This window comes from Paroedura picta, chromosome 4, assembly GCF_049243985.1.
Source record: "Paroedura picta isolate Pp20150507F chromosome 4, Ppicta_v3.0, whole genome shotgun sequence".
Taxonomy (NCBI): Eukaryota; Metazoa; Chordata; class Lepidosauria; order Squamata; family Gekkonidae; genus Paroedura; species Paroedura picta.
In genome coordinates, this window is record NC_135372.1 from 134,901,989 (window position 1) to 134,917,968 (window position 15,980).

Sequence of the window (15,980 nt, forward strand, 5' to 3'; positions counted from 1 at the left end):
CATACAGAGCCACCTAATCATGGATCAGGCCATCAGTCCCTTAAGGCAGGGGTAGTCAACTTGTGGTCATCCAGATGTTCATGGACTACAACTCCCATGAGCCCCTGCCAGCAAATGCTGGCAGGAGCTCATGGGAATTGTAGTCCATGGACATCTGGAGGACCACAGGTTGACTACCCCTGCCTTAAGGTTACTACTGTCTACTCAGACTGGGTTTGAGGCAGTCTTTCACATCACCTGCTCCCTGAACTTTTCAATTTGAGATACCAGGGAACCAACCTGGGGCCTTCTTCATGCCCAGCAGATGTTCTACCACAGTCTCTTCCCTCTCAGTGGTCAACAGGTGTGTGTATGTGTTTCCGTAGGGGAGATCAGCTTGAATTGGAGAAAAGAGGGATAATGGGAAGTTACATCTCTCCATCTCTGCTTCACACCATGGTCCAAATCCTAATGTGGGTCCTGTATAGATGGTCTTAGCTTTTAAAAATGCCAGCCACGTAGATGAAGAAGAAGAACAGTTGGTTCTTATATGCCGCTTTTCCCTACCTGAAGGAGGCTCAAAGCGGCTTACAGTTGCCTTCCCATTCCTCTCCCCACAACAGACACCCTGTGGGGTGGGTGAGGCTGAGAGAGCCCTGATATTCCTGCTCGGTCAGAATAGCTTTATCAGTGCTGTGGCGAGCCCAAGGTCACCCAGCTGGCTGCATGTGGGGGAGTGCAGAATTGAACCCGGCATGCCAGATTAGAAGTCCGCACTCCTAACCACTACACCAAACTGGCTCTCTGAAATCCTTCCACAGCCTTACTCCCTCAGCCTGGAGTTGCATCAGCTTTTTATTCTGTTTTCCAGCATTTGCATACTTGGTATGATTTTCCAATTAGATAGGATGTTTCAGATAGATAGCTTTTATAGTATTGGCTAACGGCCTTCACTGTGGGATAATAAAAATATAAAGATCATTGGAAGATCACGCCCCTCTGCCCCTCCCAGGGCTGGTGTTAGCACCTGGGCATTGCCAGCTAGGTCCTCTCTCCTCCCAGATAGTGGGTATCAGTCTTGGGTGCGGGGCTTGTTTTATTTATCGCCTGTTGCTGTGTGTTTTATATTGCATCAGTCTGTCCTTTTAATGGGGGTTTTAATGGTATTTTTAATGAGGACCTTGTAACCCGCCACGAGCCATTTTATGCAAATGGCAGGCAAAAAAATCAAATAAATAAATAATAGTTCAGATACACCAGATAATAGATAAAATCCCATAAACGTTAAAATACAATAGCCAGAATTCAGATGTCTAGGGGTAGCATTTTTATGTAACCGTTTTGGCTCTCATCTTCCTGGCTAGAGGTTAGATAGCTGCTACCTCCAACCTGCCTCTACACCTGTGGAGGTAGGCTCATGGGCAGAACATTCTGCCATTTACTTCAACATTTCCACCCCCTGTCATGTGTCCCTCGTAAGTCCTGGGTAAAAAGTAAAGGTAAAGGTATCCCCTGTGCAAGCACCGGGTTATGTCTGACCCTTGGGGTGACGCCCTCTAGTGTTTTCATGGCAGACTCAATACGGGGTGGTTTGCCAGTGCCTTCTACCCAGGTGTCCTGGGTAGGCACCTAAATTTAATACAGGTGATACTATGACATAGGCCATTCTGGTGCAGCTGTCAAGAGGTCCATACCTGTACCTGAGTCCCCAGAGCAAGTGTACACAAGAAAACAATTAGGGATGTCCATCTCCAGAGAGGCCCTGGAGATCTCCTGGAATTATAGCTCATCTCCAGACTAAAGACATCCATTCCCCTGGAGAAAATGGCTGCTCTGGAAGGTGAATACATAACATTATACTCCACTGAGATGCTTCCCTGCCCTAAATTCCAACCACTCCCAGCTCTACCCCCAAAGTCTCCAGGTATTTCCAAACCCAGAGCTGACAACAAATATATGGAATTATTACTAATAATAAATCCCATTGTGAAAAATAATATGACAGGCTCTAAGCTGCCTGGGATCCCTTTCAATAATCCTTCCCAGGCTGCGAAGGTAGAAGGATGGTATTGAAAAGGAATGAGAGCCACACCAGGTCCCTTTAAACACTTCCTCCCTGCCTGGCAAGGCAAGGAGGGGTGCTTAGAGGGTTAGGGCCCTGATGCAAGGTGGCCTGCCCTAGTTAGTGGTCCTTTACCTTCTCCCTCCGTCCATGTTGAATGTTCAAAAGCCTCCTGGTGGGTGGGACCAAGCCCTATGAAGGTAGGTTGAGGGACTTGGGAATGTTCAGCCTGGAGAAAAGGAGGTTGAGAGGGGACATGATAGCCCTCTTTAAGTATTTGAAAGGTTGTCACTTGGAGGAGGGCAGGATGCTGTTTCCGTTGGCTGCAGAGGAGAGGACACACAGTAATGGGATTAAACTACAACGATATAGGCTAGATATCAGGAAAAAAACTTTCACAGTCAGAGTAGTTCAGCAGTGGAATAGACTGCCTCAGGAGGTGGTGAGCTCCCCCCCCCCACTGGCAGTCTTCAAGCAAAGGTTGGATTCACACTTTTCTTGGATGCTTTAGGATGCTTTGGGCTGATCCTGCAGGTAGATGTGAGTTCCTGCGTTGAGCAGGGGGTTGGACTAGATGACCTGTATGACCCCTTTCCAACTCTATGATTCTATGACTCATTCTGGAAGAGTCTTTAGAACTTTCAACATGTCATTGGAAAGACCCAATGGTTTTTATAGGTTATGATGATGACAATAATGTTTTAGGCAATAATCTTATTTCTAGACAACAGCCAACCCTAAAATTTCACAAGAAAATAAGAAAATGTAGTTTAACTGACACATTTGAAATTTGCATTAGGTGGCACAGTCTTAGAATCCTAGAATCCTAGAATTGGAATGGATCTCCAGGGTCATCTAGTCCAACCCCCTGCTCAACGCAGGAACTCACATCTACCTGCCCACCCACAGTGACACCAATTTCATGCCCAAGTGATCTCTCCATGAAAAATCTCCCGGAAACTGACCTAACATCCCACAGTGGCAATTAGCAATTCTATGGGTATGCAAGGAAGGGCCACAAGAGACAAACACTGGCACATCCCTTCCTGCCCACCTACTCACAATCTGATTAAATTCATAAAATCAGCATTTCTGTCAAATATCTAGCCTCTGCTTAAAAACATCCAAGGAAGGAGAACATACCACCTCCCGAGGAAGCCTGTTCCACTGAGGAACTGCTCTCACTGTCAGGAACTTCTTCCGAATGTTTAGCTGAAAATTCTTTTAAATTAATTTTAACCCATTGGTCCTGGTCCAACCCTCTGGGGCAACAGAAAAGAACTCTGTTCCATTTTATATATGACAACCCTTCAAGTATTTGAAGATGGTTATCATATCACCTCTTAGACACCTTCTCTGCAGCCTCAGAGTCAAAATCCATAGCTCAAAAATGCTCTATATTGCTATCCATTGAAGGCTCAGCATACCATAGTCAAGGCCTTTTGCCTATCAGAATCCAAGCTACAGTTCTTCTCAAGGCTCTTAGTTCAATGACTAGCAAGAAAGCCCATTGCAACCAGGAATGCAATGGGCGCTAGGACCCAGGGGACACCAGGAGGTGCTTTTTTTTTCTGCTGCGTGGAGCTGTGAAAGGCTCCTACAGGGTTTTTTTTTTCTGCTGCGTGGAGCTGGGAAAGGCTCCTACAGGGTTTTTTTTTTCTGCTGCGTGGAGCTGGGAAAGGCTCCTACAGGGTTTTTCTTTTCTGCTGCGTGGAGCTGGGAAAGGCTCCTACAGGGTTTTTCTTTTCTGCTGCGTGGAGCTGGGAAAGGCTCCTACAGGGTTTTTTTTTTCTGCTGCGTGGACCTGGGAAAGGCTCCTACAGGGTTTTTTTTTTCTGCTGCCTCTCGTGGGCGTGCCGGCTTGGAGCTCCTACAGGGGTTTTTTTTTCTGCTGCTTGGATCTGCGAAAGGCTCCTACAGAGTTAATTTTTTTCTGCTGCCTCTCGTCGGCGCGCCGGCTTGGAGCTCCTACAGGGGTTTTTTTTTCTGCTGCCTCTCGTCGCGCTAGCGGCGAAAGGCTCCTCCGGGGGTGTTTCTTTTTTCTCTGCAGCTTCTCGGTGGCTGGAGTCTTGTGTTGTGTTTGCGGCGGGGGCTTCCTTGGGGCGGCAGAAGGCTTCCCTTCCCCCCCCACCCATCCCCCCCCCCCCGAGGCTCTCTGGAGCCTTCTGCCGCCGGCCGCAGCGGGCTCACAGCGTCGTAGACGCTGTGAGCCCGCTGCGGCCGGCGGCAGAAGGCTTCCCTTCCCCCCCCCACCCATCCACCCCCCCGAGGCTCTCTGGAGCCTTCTCTCGGCCGGCGGAGCGGGCTCACAGCGTCCACAACGCTGCGAGGCCGCTCCGCCGGCCGAGAGAAGGCTTCCCGGCCCACCCCCCAGCCGAGGCTCTCACCAGGCGGGCCGCCATTTTCCGAGCGAGTGAAGCAGGCAATGGGGAGCCGCGCTTTGCGCGGCTCCCCATTGTCTGCTTGGGGCGGGATTGACACTCGGAGGGGCCAATCAGGAGCCGCTTCGCGGCTCCTGATTGGCCCCCCCCCCCCCGAGTTTTTATCCCGGACCGGTCCCGCCCTAACTCCTCCCCACTACCCCTTACTCCTTTATACAGTCCGTGGCGCCCGTGGCGCCACGGGCTGTTTACAGATAGTTTCCTGGCTCATCAGCATCAGGTGATGGTGACAATCCAATCAGGACTTGTTCTAGCTAGAACCCTCTAGAAAATTACCTGGTCACTCCTGATTCCCCCCTCTCATGACGAGCCAATTATCCCATTCTTTACTTGGGCCTTGAAGAAGATAAAGGGCATGTGGGCAGAGAGGCCCAATTAGCAACACCTGCAAAATGGAATCCTTGATATACTTATTAACCCTTGGGAGGAATCAGGGATGCTTTGCCTCATAGCAGCAAGCTGTGCAAGAGACTAATGTTGCTTGGAGCCAAACCAGGTGTGGTAAGAATAACTGCTCAGATGTCAGCCCTATCTGTAAACAGCCCGTGGCGCCACGGGCGCCACGGACTGTATAAAGGAGTAAGGGGTAGTGGGGAGGAGTTAGGGCGGGACCGGTCCGGGATAAAAACTCGGGGGGGGGGCCAATCAGGAGCCGCGAAGCGGCTCCTGATTGGCCCCTCCGAGTGTCAATCCCGCCCCAAGCAGACAATGGGGAGCCGCGCGAAGCGCGGCTCCCCATTGCCTGCTTCACTCGCTCGGAAAATGGCGGCCCGCCTGGTGAGAGCCTCGGCTGGGGGGTGGGCCGGGAAGCCTTCTCTCGGCCGGCGGAGCGGCCTCGCAGCGTTGTGGACGCTGTGAGCCCGCTCCGCCGGCCGAGAGAAGGCTCCAGAGAGCCTCGGGGGGGTGGATGGGTGGGGGGGGGAAGGGAAGCCTTCTGCCGCCGGCCGCAGCGGGCTCACAGCGTCTACGACGCTGTGAGCCCGCTGCGGCCGGCGGCAGAAGGCTCCAGAGAGCCTCGGGGGGGGGGGGGGATGGGTGGGGGGGGAAGGGAAGCCTTCTGCCGCCCCAAGGAAGCCCCCGCCGCAAACACAACACAAGACTCCAGCCACCGAGAAGCTGCAGAGAAAAAAGAAACACCCCCGGAGGAGCCTTTCGCCGCTAGCGCGACGAGAGGCAGCAGAAAAAAAAAACCCTGTAGGAGCTCCAAGCCGGCGCGCCGACGAGAGGCAGCAGAAAAAAATTAACTCTGTAGGAGCCTTTCGCAGATCCAAGCAGCAGAAAAAAAAAACCCCTGTAGGAGCTCCAAGCCGGCACGCCCACGAGAGGCAGCAGAAAAAAAAAACCCTGTAGGAGCCTTTCCCAGGTCCACGCAGCAGAAAAAAAAAACCCTGTAGGAGCCTTTCCCAGCTCCACGCAGCAGAAAAGAAAAACCCTGTAGGAGCCTTTCCCAGCTCCACGCAGCAGAAAAGAAAAACCCTGTAGGAGCCTTTCCCAGCTCCACGCAGCAGAAAAAAAAAACCCTGTAGGAGCCTTTCCCAGCTCCACGCAGCAGAAAAAAAAAACCCTGTAGGAGCCTTTCCCAGCTCCACGCAGCAGAAAAAAAAACCCTGTAGGAGCCTTTCCCAGCTCCACGCAGCAGAAAAAAAAAACCCTGTAGGAGCCTTTCCCAGCTCCACGCAGCAGAAAAAAAAACCCTGTAGGAGCCTTTCCCAGCTCCACGCAGCAGAAAAAAAAAACCCTGTAGGAGCCTTTCCCAGCTCCACGCAGAAAAAAAAACCCTGTAGGAGCCTTTCGCTGATCCAAGCAGCAGGAAAAAAACCCTGCAGGAGCCTTTCCCAGCTCCAAGCAGCAGAAAAAAAAAACCCTGTAGGAGCCTTTCACAGCTCCACGCAGCAGAAAAAAAAAGCACCTCCTGGTGTCCCCTGGGTCCTAGCGCCCATTGCATTCCTGGTTGCAATGGGCTTTCTTGCTAGTTCGCATATAAAACAAGGGCTTTAACAGCTAAAGGCGCATGTGAAAAAGTCAGGGTTGTCAACTTCCATGTTGGGCCTGGAGATCTCCCACTCTTGCAGTTGATGACAGAAATTAGTTCTGCTGGAGAAAATGGCTGCCTTGGAGAGTGGATTCTTTAGCATTATACCCTGCTGAGGTCTTTTCCCTGCTCCTGCCCAGGCTCCACCCTCCAAATCTCCTGTTTGCCCTCCTTGTCCTTGTTAGATACCCCCTGGTGGCCAAGTTGCATATACTTTTGTTGGCAGACAGACTGGGCATGCTCCTGGGGAAAGTGGTGATTATGGAGTTTTCCTGTTGCTGTATGCCTGGCTGAAACCTTGCATGTTTTGACTCAAAGAAAGCAGAGTTAAATATGTATGTTGATTTGGTAAACTCCAAACATTAGATGAAGGTTTTTACTACATATCTCCTCTGATGCCTCCTGTAGGATAATCTTTGTATGTTGTTGAATCGTCCACACTAGCGATCCTCAACCTGTGTGCTGTGGACCACATGTGGTCCGTTGACTAATTGGAGGTGGGCCGCAAAGGATGCCTTCTCTCCACCCCCCCCCTACTTCGGGTGTCATTGTCTCCCATCACTCCCAGATGGGACTATCTCGTTGCAGAGAAACAAGCTCAGGGTTCCCATTGATTTGTCATTGTCATGAGTTAAAATTTCCATGAAAATAAAATGTTCCTTATGTTCATTGTTGTGGCGTGTCTGTATCTTATTTTGAAGGGATGTTTAAACATTACCATAGCGATCAGAGAGCGTTAGGGCAGTGGTTGAGAGTAGAGGAGTAAACTACCCCCCCCCAGTGGGCCTTAGTAAAACTGTCAAGCGTTGAGTGGACCCCAGTGATAAAAAGGTTGGGGACCACTGGTCCACACTACAGATCTTGCATCTTCCAACAGTTTCTGAACATGGTTTCCAGTGAATGTGTATCATTTGGGATGGGACTTATTTCCCCTTACTTCCCCTGAGAATGTCTGGAAAGGGTCTCTTGTAAGACTGATACACTGTCTAGGTAAGTCTTACACAGCGAAAAATATGGCTCCACAACTTAAGATCTAGGATAAACATGGCTGCTCAGTATGGCTGCCAGCTCCAGGTGGAGAAAGACTTGGAGATGTTGCGGATGGAACCTGAGGAGGGCGGGGCTTGAAAAGGGGAGGGACTTCATTGGGGACTATGCCAGAAAATCCACCTTCCAGAGTGGCCGTTGTCTCCAGGGGGGGTTGATCTCTTGCATCTGGAGATCAGTTATTATCCTAGGAGATTGTTGTCTTTAAATATATGAAAGGTCATCACAGAGGAGGGCAGGGAAAGGTTCTGGTTGGCAGCAGAGGAGAGGACCCACAGTAATTGCTTTAAACTGTACGTATAATGATATTAGCTAGCTATCAGGGAATTTTTTTTTCACAGTCAGAGTAGTTCAGCAGTGGAAGGGGCTGCCTAAGGAGGTGGTGAGCTCCCCCTCACTGGCCTTCTTTAAGCAACGGCTGGACAGACACTGATCCTGGATGCTTGAGCAGGGGGCTAGACTAGATGGCCTTTATGGCCCCTTCCAACTTGATGATTCTAAGAGATATCCAGCCACCACCTGGAGGTTGGCAACATTACTCGTCCAAATATTTTTTGCCTGTTTTGTGCAGTTGACGCACAGTATTGGTTCCAATACTGCTTGGAGGCATCTAATATCCGAGGCCAAAGAAACCACATACTGGATTCTTTTATCTGTTACCTTGATGCTTTCTGACTTGGAATAATGCATCCTGGGGACTTCTTCTTCTTCTTCTTCTTCTTCTTCTTCTTCTTCTTCTTCTTCTTCTTCTTCTTTTTAACCCCACACAGCGAATTGCATGAGGATATAAGTAAATTTTGAAAAAAGCAATGGATATAAACGGCCCTTCTGCGCTTCCCCCTCATGCAATATTTATTCAAGGAAGAGAGAAGATGTCGGAGCGGGAGCTGAACTTTTGCAGAGTGATGGCGTCCGGTTTCGACAGAACCCATTCAAAGGCCTTCAGGTAAATATCCGTTTGGACGGGAGCCGTGTGAATTGCAAGAGCAGCGTGTCATGCTTAATGGAACCTTGATGTACATCAGCCCTAATAGCCGGCCTGGGGACGGGCGGAGATGGTGCTGCTTAATAGAACGTGGTGCGGACTTTGTGCAGGCTGCCGGCTGGAAACTTGGCATTTCCAGTTGCTCTTGGCAGGAACTGCAGCTCTCTGGGAGAAGGAAAGCAGCCCAGTCTCATCAGAGCTTGGAAGCTAAGCAAGGGGGCTCTGCAGAGGAAGGCCATGGCAAGCCACCTCTGCAGCTCCCTTGCCTCGAAAGCCCTTTGCTGGGGCAGCTGTAAGTCATTTTGAGACTAGAAGAAGAAGAAGAAGAGTTGGTTCTTATATGCCGCTTTTCTCTACCCGAAGGAGGTTCAAAGCGGCTTACAATCACCTTCCCATTCCTCTCTGCACAACAGACACCCTGTGAGGGAGGGGAGGCTGAGAGAGCCCTGATGTTACTGAAGAAGAAGAAGAGCTGGTTCTTATATGCCGCTTTTCTCTACCCGAAGGAGGCTCAAAGCGGCTTACAGTTGCCTTCCTTTTCCTCTCCCCACAACAGACACCCTGTGAGGGAGGGGAGGCTGAGAGAGCCCTGATGTTAATGAAGAAGAAGAAGAGCTGGTTCTTATATGCCACTTTTCTCTACCCGAAGGAGGCTCAAAGCGGCTTCCGATTGCCGTCCCTCCAAATGCTAACATCTACGTCAGGCTTTCTCAGTCAGGGTTTTGTGAAACTTTGGGGTTTCTTGATGGCCCTGGAGAGGCTTCCTGAATGGGTGGGAGTTAATTTTTGATATTTTTTTTAATTTGTTAATCATTTATCAGGCGGTCTGACCATATATGAAGAAGAAGAAGAAGTATTATTATTATTATTATTATTATTGGTTCTTATATGCCGCTTTTCCCTACCCGAAGGAGGCTCAAAGCGGCTTACAGTCGCCTTCCCATTCCTCTCCCCACAACAGACACCCTGTGGGGTGGGTGAGGCTGAGAGAGCCCTGATATCACTGCTCAGTCAGAACAGTTTTATCAGTTCCATGGCGAGCCCAAGGTCACCCAGCTGGCTGCATGTGGAGGAGCAGAGAATCAAGCCTGGCATGCCAGCTTAGAAGTCCGCACTCCTAACCACTACACCAAACCACACCACTACACCAAACTAGACGGCACTTCGGTATGTACAGCCATCTGAAACTTCTCAACTTGGGTTTGAGCAGTTATCCTTCCCCAGAACACTGATTTCATTAGAAAAAATATATGCCCCCCTCTCCAGAAATTTGGTCACGGTGGCTTCAGCTGCCACTGAAGCTTTGGGACAGTTCTCAACTCTGAATGTCTAATGCTCCTCCTGTTACAGAACCCTAGCTTGAAAAGGACCCAGCCCTTTGGTGCTAAGTAGGACCATCAAATCACCACACCGCCAGCTCAGTCTGTGCAATCTTCTAGACCAGGGATGAAGGACTGATGTCCACAGGTCCAACCTGGCCCATACCTGTCCTTGACCCAGGTAAGAAATAGAGCAACATCTCTGAAATTATTCTGTATGACTTTGGTCTCTGAGTCCTCAGACTACTCCATGTGGAGCTACAGTTCTCAGTTGGGATTCTTTAGGCTCAGGAAGAAAGGGCTGGAGGTGGGACAGCAGGCTACTGCCCCTCCACCGCCACCCATTGGCACCAAAATCAGATTCTTCTCCTTGGAACTCACGTGTGACTTCTTATTACAGCGGTGAACCCAGAAACTACCTGTAAATAGATGTATCATATATTTCAGACCTGAGATGCATAGTCAACATGTGTGAAAAGGTCAGCATGTGGGATTTGAGGTGCGTGTGCATTTCACACCTCTCAAATCATTTATTTGTAGAATCATAGAGAAGGAAGGGGTCATACGGGCCATCTAGTCCAACCCCCTGCTTGATGCAGGATCAGAAAAGGAAGCTGGTTTTTATACCCCGCTTTTCTCTACCTGAAGGAGTCTCAAAGCAACTTACAATTGCTTTCCCTCCCACCTCCCACAACAGGCACCGTGTGAGGTAGATGGGGCTGACGGAGTCCTGACAGAACTTCTCTGTGAGAACAGCTCTAACAGGACTGTGATTATCCCAAGGTCACCCAGCTGGCTGCATGTGCCGGAGGAGTGGAGAGTCAAAACCAGCTCTACAGATTAGAAGCCTCTGTCTTAAGCAGTACACCATACTGGTGAAGACATCCATGATAAGTCTCTGTCCAGCTGCTGCTTGAAGACCACCCGTGAGGGGGAGCTCACCACTTCCTTAGGCAGCTGACTCCACTGCTGAGCTACTCGGACTGTGACCCTCCCCCCTCGCCCCTGGATATCTAGTCAGTACCGTTTTACACATGGGTTAAACTCATTACTGAAGGTTAAACCCATTACTGACCATCCGAGAACATATAGTATAGCGGCCATAAAAAGCCTCCATTATATAGTTTCACGATGTGGTAATGAATGTACAAAGCATAATCTGGTTGAGGATTGTCAAGTCCCTTTGGCCACCAGCTCTGGATGGGGAGGGGGGGGTAGGGTTGTCAGCTTCAGATTGGGAAACTCTTGTAGATGTAGGGATGGTCCCTATGGAGGACAGGGGCCTCCATGTGCCATGTTCACTACAAAGCATGTTCACTGTTTGGAGACCTTTGACTGTCACAGCGTTCACTCCCCAAGGCATCCATTTTCTCCAGGGGAAGTGATCTTCGTGGTGTGGCGATAACTGTAACTCTGGAGGATCCCCAGGTCCCACCGGGGGGCTGGCATCCCTAATCCCCGGGAGGCACGCCTGGCCTCGACAAGGGCCAGGGTCTTTTCGGTCCTGGCCCCTACCTGGTGGAATGAGCTCCCTGAAGAGCTGCGGGCCCTGTCGGAGCCTGCAAAACGGAGCTCTTCCGCCAGGCGTTTGTCTAAGGCCGGGTGATGGCCCGGGGCTAAGATCGGACCCCTCTCCCCGGAGGGGGGAGGCCAGTACTAAACTGACCTGGTTCCCCAGAGTGTTCCATCCTATGCCCAATTATCCTCCGTTCCCTTCTGCTCATCCAGTGGGCCTGTACGGGAATAGTTTTAATCGCCATCATTGTGACTTAGTCATTGTTTTAATGGGGTTTTAATGGGGTTTTAATGGGGAATTTTAATGGTTAATATATTGTATTTGTATTAAAATGTTGTGAACCGCCGCGAGCCGGTTTCCGAGAGCGGCGGTCATACAAATCAAATAAATAATAATAATAATAATAATAATAATAATCAGGTCAGATCTACCTTTCTGATCCAAGAACTTGTGTACCTTCTCCCGTACCCTTAGGAACACTTGTGTGTATCAGCTGCCTTTTTGTTTCAGTGGAGAAGCCAATGGACTTGTGCTCCATTACGTGTCTTTCTACTACAGGCCTTCTTGATGACCCTGAATGGAATCATAGAGTTGGAAGGGACCTCCAGGGTCGTCTAGTCCAACCCCCTGCAGAATACAGGAAATTCGCAACTACCTGCCCACCCACAGTGACCCCCAATTCCATGCTCAGATGATACCCTTCCCAAAACACCCCAGAATCCCTGTCCAGTCTGCCTTGGAAGAATTTCACCTTCTGTCCCCACAGTGGTGATCGGCATTTCCCTGGGCATGCAAGAAAGGGCCACAAGAGCCAAGCATCGACCCAATCCCTTCTGCCCATCTGCTTAAGTTCACAGAATCAGCATAGGTTTGCGTTAGTTATTTTTTGTATATATTTTAAAAAATGTTAAACTCCTATCAGGCGAAATGACCAAATTTAGCCATGTCGCCCAGCTCCCCATCCCAAAATGGCCAATGATGGGCCAGGAGGGGGTGGGAGGGGAGGGGCCTTGGGTGGGCGTGTCCACAGCTCTGCTTCCCAACCATATTCTGCACAATCATGCCACTTCTGAGGCTTCTTGAAGCCTGAATGATGTTTCAGGGGATTTTCAATGGTAAAAAAAAACCCTGAGAAAGACTGTTTTACTGAAATCAATTTTTTAAGTGGATGGACTCACCCTCATGTGAATCACAATAGATGCCCCCAAAGGACACTGCTGGATGGAGGTCTTCTATATCAGGGGTAGTCAACCTGTGGTCCTCCAGATGTCCATGGACTACAATTCCCATGAGCCCCTGCCAGCAAACGCTGGCAGGGGCTCATGGGAATTGTAGTCCATGGACATCTGGAGGACCACAGGTTGACTACCCCTGTTCTATATAACAGTGCTATGGGACCAACAATGAGAATTGGGAATTGTAGTCCATGGACATCTGGAGGACCACAGGTTGACTACCCCTGTTCTATATAACGGTGCTATGGGACCAATGTTCTTGGAAGGAAGAACTTGAGGATGACGGGCATGCCTTACCACAGGTGTAGTCAACCTGTGGTCCTCCAGATGTTCATGGACTACAATTCCCATGAGCCCCTGCCAGCTAATGCTGGCAGGGGCTCATGGGAATTATAGTCCATGGACATCTGGAGGACCACAGGTTGACTACTCCTGTTCTACATAACGGTGCTATGGGACCAACAATGAGAAAAGGAACTCTGAACGGAAAGCTACATTAAACTAAGCCAGGAGGGGTGGGTGGGGGGGGGGGGGTGAGGAGAGAAGGTAATTTTTGTTACAGTATTAAATTAGTACCACTATTTGTTTCGTTTTTACTGCACCGTGGATTTTATTTCCCCAATTCTTTGCAAATAAGCAGCGATAAAGAAAGATTGGCTGATAAAAACTCCATCCTTAATATTTTGCCTAGGCAGCATCCTATAGGTCACATCCTCGATGTGCCGAAATAAAATCTCTCCCCCTTAATGATCCCTCTCTTATTGGTTATGATGGGAGGGAGAATTTGAAAATGAAGGGGCTTCCAGATGGTGTGCGAACATTAACATTTAATATTTACGACGCAGAAAGGCCACGGTGCCAAAAACTCCAGACTTTCTATAAGCTGCGTACAAAACCAAATGCACTGGAATGGAACTGGGTATGGTACATAGGCATGTGTTTTAAGGATGACAGGACTCCAGGTGGGACCTGGGGATCTCCATGAATGACAGCTCAAAGATCCGTTCCCCTGGAGAAAATGGATGCTTTGGAGCAGTGGTCCCCAACCCCCGGTCCGGAGACCGGTAACGGTCCGTTGATCAGTCAGTACCGGGCCACGGCTCCTCCTCGTCCTCCTACCTGGCTGTTGCCTTGGGGGCTATCAGGCCATTGGCTCACCTTTGGTGCTTTCCAGCAGCCGCCATAGCTGGGACTCCCCCTTGGTGTGGCACTGTGTAGCTGCTGCTGGCAGCGCTCCCCAGCGGGCGACGGGAAGTCAGGGGTGCCAGCGGGAAAGGAAATGGAGCAGGGGCTCAGGCGGAGATGTCCCTGGGCAAAAGTCTACCCCCCGGTCCTCAGTAAAATTGTCAAGTGTTGACCGGTCCCTGGTGATAAAAAAGTTGGGGACCACTGCTTTGGAGGGTAGAGCCTATGGAGTCCTTACCCCACTGAAGTCCCTGTCCTCCCCAGGTTCCACCCCCAAATGACCAGGAGTTTCCTAATTTAAATCTAGCAACCCCAAACTCCCCCCCCCCCCATTTCCTGCTGGTGGCCGAGGAGGAGACTGGCAAACCTGTTTTGTGAATTAAAGAATGGAAGGAGAATGCATGAAAACAAAATGTTTCTTGTAGTTGTTAGGTGTGAAGTCGTGTCCGACCCATCGCGACCCCATGGACAATGATCCTCCAGGCCTTCCTGTCCTCTACCATTCCCCGGAGTCCATTTAAGTTCCCACTGACTGTTTCAGTGACTCCATCCAGCCACCTCATTCTCTGTCGTCCCCTTCTTCTTTTGCCCTCAATCGCTCCCAGCATTAGGCTCTTCTCCAGGGAGTCCTTCCTTCTCATGAGGTGGCCAAAGTATTTGAGTTTCATCTTCAGGATCTGGCCTTCTAAGGAGCAGTCTAGGCTGATCTCCTCTAGGACTGACCGGTTTGTTCGCCTTGCAGTCCAAGGGACTCGCAAGAGTCTTCTCCAGCACCAGAGTTCAAAACCCTCAATTCTTTGACGCTCAGCCTTCCTTATGGTCCAACTTTCGCAGCCATACATTGCAACTGGGAAGACCATAGCCTTGACTAAACGCACTTTTGTTGGCAGGGTGATGTCTCTGCTTTTTAGGATGCTGTCTAGATTTGCCATAGCTTTCCTCCCCAGGAGCAAGCGTCTTTTAATTTCTTTGCTGCAGTCCCCATCTGCAGTGATCTTGGAGCCCAGGAAAATAAAATCTGTCACTATCTCCATTTCTTCCCCTTCTATTTGCCAGGAATTGAGAGGGCCGGATGCCATGATCTTCGTTTTCTTGATTTTTTCTTGATGTTGAGTTTCAAAAATGTTTCTTTCTTGATTTTAAAGGTAAAGGTAAAGGTACCCCCTGTGCAAGCACCGAGTCATGTCTGACCCTTGGGGTGACGCCCTCTAGCGTTTTCTTGGCAGACTCAATACGGGGTGGTTTGCCAGTGCCTTCCCCAGTCATTACCGGTTACCCCCCAGCAAGCTGGGTACTCATTTTACCGACCTCAGAAGGATGGAAGGCTGAGTCAACCTTGAGCCGGCTGCTGGGATTGAACTCCCAGCCTCATGGGCAAAGCTTTCAGACGGCTGCCCTACCACTCTGCGCCACAAGAGGCTCATTCTTGATTTTAAAAGCCCAATATTCACATAGCACTTAAATTAATGCACAAGATCCTTTCTAGACCAGGCTCTGTTCATTTTTGGTTTAAAAATGCACTGCTCTTGCTTATGAGGCCGACCACATGCCCATTAGGCCCCTTCCCTTCGTGGCTCTTTAAGAAGAGCAATGAGAGGATAGGAGGGCCCCTTTAGGAGACAACTAATCTCTCCCTTTCAATGGCAGAATTTCTCGAAGGGCTACAGGAGGCAGTGATTTACCCATTGCTGAAGAAACCATCATTGGAACCATGGGATCCTGCCAACTACTGCCCTGTTTAGCACCTAGTATTTATAGAATCATAGAATCCTAGAATCATAGAGTTGGAAGGGACCTCATGGGTCATCTAGTCCAACCCCCTGCACTATGTAGGACACTCCCAACCCTCTCGCTCATCCACTGTCACCTGCCACCCCCTTGAGCCTTCACAGAATCAGCCTCTCTGTCAGATGGCTCTCCAGCCTCTGTTTAGAAATTTCCAAAGAATTCCTGGGGGAGGTGGCTGAAAGGGCTGCTGCAGACCAACTCCTGGCATACCTAGTGAAAGCTTCGGTCCTGAATCCATTCCCTGTACCACAGGTAACAATTCAGGGGGTATGGTTGCCCTTAGTTACACTGGTGGAGGGCTCTGTCTTGCAGGCCTCTGGAACTGTTTGAGGTTTCAGCGGGCTCTGATCTTCTTTGGAAGAGTCTTCCACCAGGTGTGGGCCAGAGCTGA

General features: G+C 49.9%; 1 long non-coding RNA gene across 2 annotated transcripts in view; it reads left to right on the forward strand.

Annotated features, from left to right (window-relative positions):
* The first annotated feature begins 5,227 nt into the window (after nucleotides 1-5,227).
* Nucleotides 5,228-15,980, forward strand: part of LOC143836892 (uncharacterized) — a 34,718-nt gene continuing 23,965 nt past the window's right edge. For both annotated transcript variants that reach the window (XR_013230819.1, XR_013230818.1), the window contains exons 1-3: nucleotides 5,228-5,259; nucleotides 8,332-8,507; nucleotides 9,897-10,046. This is a non-coding gene — a long non-coding RNA (uncharacterized LOC143836892). The remainder of the gene's footprint in view (nucleotides 5,260-8,331; nucleotides 8,508-9,896; nucleotides 10,047-15,980) is intronic.